The sequence below is a fragment of the Cebidichthys violaceus genome, unplaced genomic scaffold (assembly GCF_023349555.1).
Source record: "Cebidichthys violaceus isolate CVI_PGR_0920_01 unplaced genomic scaffold, fCebVio1.0.p SCAF_139, whole genome shotgun sequence".
NCBI classification, from domain to species: domain Eukaryota; kingdom Metazoa; phylum Chordata; class Actinopteri; order Perciformes; family Stichaeidae; genus Cebidichthys; species Cebidichthys violaceus.
Window position 1 is genome coordinate 21,981 of NW_027176306.1, and position 6,079 is coordinate 28,059.

Genomic DNA, 6,079 nt, shown 5'->3' on the forward strand with positions numbered 1-6,079 from the left:
ACTCCATGGGGCATTGGACTTCAAAAAACAATTGTAATATCAGTGGGAAAAAGCTAAATTTTTAGCCGGTCATCATCTACTTTCCCATAACCCTCTGGCTACATCTCTCTGAAACCACAGATGGGGAAAATGCCCCCACCACCACACTAGAGACTTGGATAGACGCGTGGGATTGGAACCCACTTAGTCCATGGCTATAGGGCGATTGCCACCCCATGAACACCACCCCTACACTACCATTCCCTTTCGCATACAAAAAACTTTTTTTTGTGTATTTAACTCTGCGATTGTGCATCAAGCCTCAAAACTTTTTGGTACTTATAAGGATCGAACTCGCAATCTCCGAGACTCCAGCCCTTCCTCTATCAACCTGAGCTATTCGACGCCACACATTTCTATTGTTGTTTGTCGTACTTGACTCTGCGATAGCGCGTCAAAGCTCAAATCTCGTCACACGGTATAAGGATCGAACTCCCAGTCTCTCGGGTTGCAGCCCTTCTGCCATCCGCCTGAGCTATTCGACATATAGCATGCTGAAAACAGTCATAATATAGCCTGTTGAAAACGGTAATAGTATAGCATGTCGAAAACAGTCAAAGTATAGCCTGTCGAAAAAGTCAAAAAACATAACTGTTTTTCACTTTTTTTGACAGGCTATACTATGACTATTTTCAACAGGCTACACTATGAATGTTTTTTCACTTTTTTCGACATGCTATACTATGACCGTTTTTCACTTTTTTTGACAGGCTATATTATGACTGTTTTTGACATGCTATACTATGACCGTTTTTCACTTTTTTTGACAGGCTATATTATGACTGTTTTTGACATGCTATACTATGACCATTTTTCACTTTTTTTGACAGGCTATATTATGACTGTTTTTGACATGCTATACTATGACCGTTTTTCACTTTTTTCGACAGGCTATACTATGACTGTTTTCGACATGCTATACTATGACCATTTTCACTTTTTTCGACAGGCTATACTATGACTGCTTTCGACAGGCTATACTATGACTGCTTTCGACATGCTATACTATGACAGAAGGATCGAACCCCCAGATACTCGGGTTGCAGCCATTCTGCCATCCACCTGAGCTATTCGACGCCACACATGTCTATTGTTGTTTGTCGTACTTGACTCTGCGATTGCACGTCAAAGCTCAAATCTCGTCACACAGTATAAGGATCGAACCCCCGGTCTCTCGAGTTGCAGCCCTTCTGCCATCCGCCTGAGCTATTCGACATATAGCATGCTGAAAACAGTCATAATATAGCCTGTTGAAAACGGTAATAGTATAGCATGTCGACAACAGTCAAAGTATAGCCTGTCGAAAAAAGTGAAAAACAGTCATAGTATAGCCTGTTCAAAAAAGTCAAAAAACATAACTGTTTTTCACTTTTTTTGACGGGCTATACTATGACTATTTTCAACAGGCTACACTATGAATGTTTTTTTACTTTTTTCGACATGCTATACTATGACCGTTTTTCACTTTTTTCGAAAGGCTATACTATGACTGCTTACGACAGGCTATACTATGACTGTTTTTTGACTTTTTTTGACATGCTATACTATGACTGTTTTTCACTTTTTTCGACATGCTATACTATGACTTATTTTGACTTTTCTTTACTTATCTCGACATACTATACTATGACTTTTTTATGACTTTTTTTGATATTCTATAAAATGACTTTTTTCGACATACTACAGTATGACTTTTTTCGACATTCTATTAAATTACTTATTTCAACATACTATACAATGACTAGTCAACATACTATACTGTGACTTTTTTATGACTTTTTTTGATATTCTATAAAATGACTTTTTTCAACATACTACACTATGACTTTTTTGACATTCTATGAAACAATTTTATGACTATACTAACATACTATTAAAAACAAATGCTGACCAGATTAAACTGCTGAAAAGAGTGTTCAAGCTTAATGTTACTTTAATTCTTTCATCAAACAGCTTTTGTTGTATTGATGTTCTTATGTGCATACAATATATATTTAGAAGCAAGTTACTTTATTCAACCCTATATGTTAAATGCTCTGTTAGACAACTATGAGACAAATATGAGTGATAAATGTATCACATGCCATGAGTCTGGACTTTCTCCTCTTACCAACTTTGTACCCTCAGCGTTTCAGCTGACCACGACAAACTGATTGTATTATGCTTAAAGTCCCTGCATGTAGAAGAGCGATACACCCCCACCACCCCACAAATCAAATTGAGAAATGAAGGGCTGAAGGTAACACACAAACTGCAACATTTTATCAGACAAGAATGTCATATTATCAAAATAATTTTAAAGAGTAAAAGAGTGCCTTCAGTGCCAGTTAGCAATACCACAATTACAAGTGAGAATGCATAAACAATATAGGCATAAAACATTCAGGAAGGTTTTGCTACAATCCCCAAATTCTCCAGACATTAATATATTGTTGTTTTTATCTATACTCATATATAAAGTTCCACCTCTGCTTTAGGAATAGGTTATATTTCTGACTCCATAAGGTTGTTCATATGGAGGCAAGGTAATGAATATATGTTGGGCTGTTTTTTTTCTGAATCCTGCTTGTCTTTTCTCAATATCGCCTTCTGCCAGACTTGGCTTCATAGGGTGTAAGTAGCGAGTCATTACTATGACCAGATTATATTGGCTTAGAAAGAAACCGTCTGCATTTATTCTAACTGATTTCAACGGGACCAGATGGCAATCTGCCTGCCTGTGCATTTATCTCTTCCTATTATACGCTCTGCTTCACTCACTCACTCACTCACTCAGGCACAAACACACACACACACACACACACACACACACACACGACCAAACGTGCAATAAAACTGCCTCATCAAGTGTTCATTCACACCACCCTACATTTCCCTCAACTCCAATTTTACCTTTTCTGCAGCTACTCTGACCTCAGAGCAGGCTGTATGAAGACTTACCGGAGGCACTGAAAGGGAAGGGACAGTGAGGGGTTATGACAGAAGGGAGAAGCTGACAGAAATAACGACGTGTGATGAAAAAGTGATGAGATGAGAAGGGGAAACAGGATCAGGGTGAAAGGGGCAGATTTATGGGAATAAATAAGGCAGAAAATACAGAAAGGTTACTAGAGGGAGCAAGAGTAATTTCACTTAATGCAGGAAACGATGAAAACACCCTCAGTGAACGCAAATTTAACAGAAAACTACCCTCAGAAGTTTTGAGCCATTTTTAAAAAGCAATTCATACCTGCAACACATGTACAGGATGCATTCTAACTGTACAATTTAGTCATTTAATACATCATGATTAAAGTTAAATACAATAACTACTTGTCTTTATCATTGTGTCCCAGTTTGTGAGTTATCAGAGTGTAGGAATCAACCAAAGTGGACTCCTTGGTCAGCAATGTTCAAAGAGTAGAAGTAGTCCAAAGGAGAAAGGCTATTGTGATGAATGACAGGAGATTAACAGGCCCGGGGATAAAAGGAAGGTGAGAGGAGAAAGGAGAGATATATTAAAAGAAAATATGAGGGGATAAAGGGATGCAACTTAAGAGAGGATGGGAGTGATGAGAGCATGAAGGTAAGCCAAAGAGGGGAGAAGGAGATAAGACGGGAGATGGTAAAAGAGGGAGAGCAAGGATAAATGACAAGAGTCGGTCAAGACAAGAAAGGAGGTGAGAGACAAGAAGACAAGAAGGGCAAACAGAGGGAGAGGAAGAGAGACGCAGAAAGAGAATCAAGAAGAAAATGTTTAACATTAAATCGGATTTTGGCAAGAAGAGCAATAATCCGTCTTTTTGTCAGCTGAATTATGCCAGAATTGCAGGATTCTATTTTACTACCCCTAATCTGTCTCCAACCAAATAATAAACTGTCTGCCAGTACAGGTTCGTATTCGCAGTGTCTCATTTCAGATAAGGCGGCGCAATAGGGTTGACAAATAGGACCTGTTTTTTTTTTTTCTTTTTTTTTTTTACATACACACACGGAGAGAGAAATGCTTCTGTATCCTACTTAGTCAAGATCATGTCCTAGCAGCTTGGTATCTTTCAGATTGAAAAAAAAAAATTGGAAAGGGGAAGCAGATGAACGGATGATGTGTGAATGTGACACACATTATCTGCAATGATACGGTGCAGCGTGTTGCTAATCGGCATATGCATGCTATGATCTCCAGATAACAGAGATTACACAGCGATTTAGCCTGCTTGGCCACTGTGACCCTGCTAAGCCACGCTAACTCTTACAGCTAATAGCCATTAACCCACTGCCTGTCTGGTTAGAACGGTGCATGGCATGCTATACGTGTGGCAACTCCTCCTTTCTCTCACTCCCTCAAATGCACTTTTTTTGCAACCTCCAAGCAACCTATGCTCTCTCTTGCGTATTTCCATCTCTGCTTACCACCGAAGCCAAACCCCCCCCCCCCCCCCCCCCACCGTCAGCAGAGGTGTCATGCCTTCTCTGGCACGTGAGCCAAAGCCCAGATGTCTGCATTCTGGAAACTGGGTCACAGTGAGAAGGAAGGAGGGAGGGAGGGAGGGAGGGAGGGAGGGAACTGCAAAAGACTGGACCAAAGTGAAGGACAGTAAAAGGGAGTGGAGAGCGAAAGAGGGGAACGCACAGGGCGAACGGAGAGCAAAGAAGAGCGAGCACCACGGCGCTGGATGAGTGAGAAAGAGAGGAGATGATTCCTACTTTACTGAAGAGGACATTGGGGATGTTCAGAGTGACCCGGGATAGAGATGTGGATGCTAAAATATTGAAGTTACAGTTGGTATTGATGGTAAAAAAATGTTCATCTGTGTACTGTAAGAACAAAACATGGAACATTTACAGTGACTGTTTGTTAGAGATTGGTTCAAATTGCTGATCCATTGTGGTTCCAAGGCAGATGAATCTCTTGTCAAATATTTTGTCTCTCCTCGGTAAAAGCAATAAGCTCTGTGGTTTAAGTGCAAATTCATTTCAAAAGTCTGAACACGTTGCCCTGCTGAGATAATGTAACTATGACAAAAATGTAGCAAAGCTGATATTAACTATGATGGATTACGTAACTTAAGTGCGTTTTAAGTTGGACAGTTGATTTACATACTGTAGTTAATAGTGTATGCATAGTGGGTAATATCCAATTGCCTCCTGGAACTGTAAGAAAAATATATATATATATAAAAAATAAAAAAAAAGCAAGTAAAGCATGTGTTTAAAAATGGCTTTATACATGATTAGTGGATAAAACTTGCAAAAACACTGGTAGGTTTTTCAATCTAATTGGACCACCAGAGGCCAACAGCATGGGTAATTGGAAACACAACACACTTCTCTTTGCAGGTGGGCAGGTTGGAGAGCAATCGAGCCACAGCAAAGGGAACAATACGTCACCGCCTGCTGTGCAGAGTGAGCGGCGGATGTGTGCCCAACTTTGTGCATCGGCGTCTGTCAAAAACACGAATCCATCATTCACCCGATGCAGTGGACATGACGGGGGTATTAACTTGGTTAATACGGATCCATTACAAGACCGAAACACAGGACAGGACATAATAAAGTAGGTGCATAATGGACGGAAATTACATGCAAAGTATTATGTAAGCAAATGGAAAGTGCTGTTGATTAACAACCATGCCCTTCTGCACCCACTGTACTGTATTTGCGTCTTACTGTAGACAGTTTGTTCTGTGTAATAAAGGATAAGAACTGAAACACGGGTGTTTCATTTCCCTGTACTATAAACATAGCACAGAGTCAGGATCTGGATATAAAGCATCTCTGCTGAAATTGAATTTTGTGTGGATTTTGCGGTCGCTGTAGACAAAAGCGGTCCCTTTAGAACTGCATCAGAGTCTGAGAGTCTGCCCCAAGCATTTCTGGTTCCGGTTCTCCCATGCCTTCCTTCCCAATTATACGAGATGGATCTCTGGCAGCGGCTGCGTTGGCTCCCCGGTGGTGGGCCGGCGTCAGCGGTGAGGTGAAGTTCTGCTGCTGGCCAGATGAGGAGCCGCTGCTAACCGGCGCTGAGCTCTCCTCCGACTGCAGGTCGAAATGGGCCGGTCGC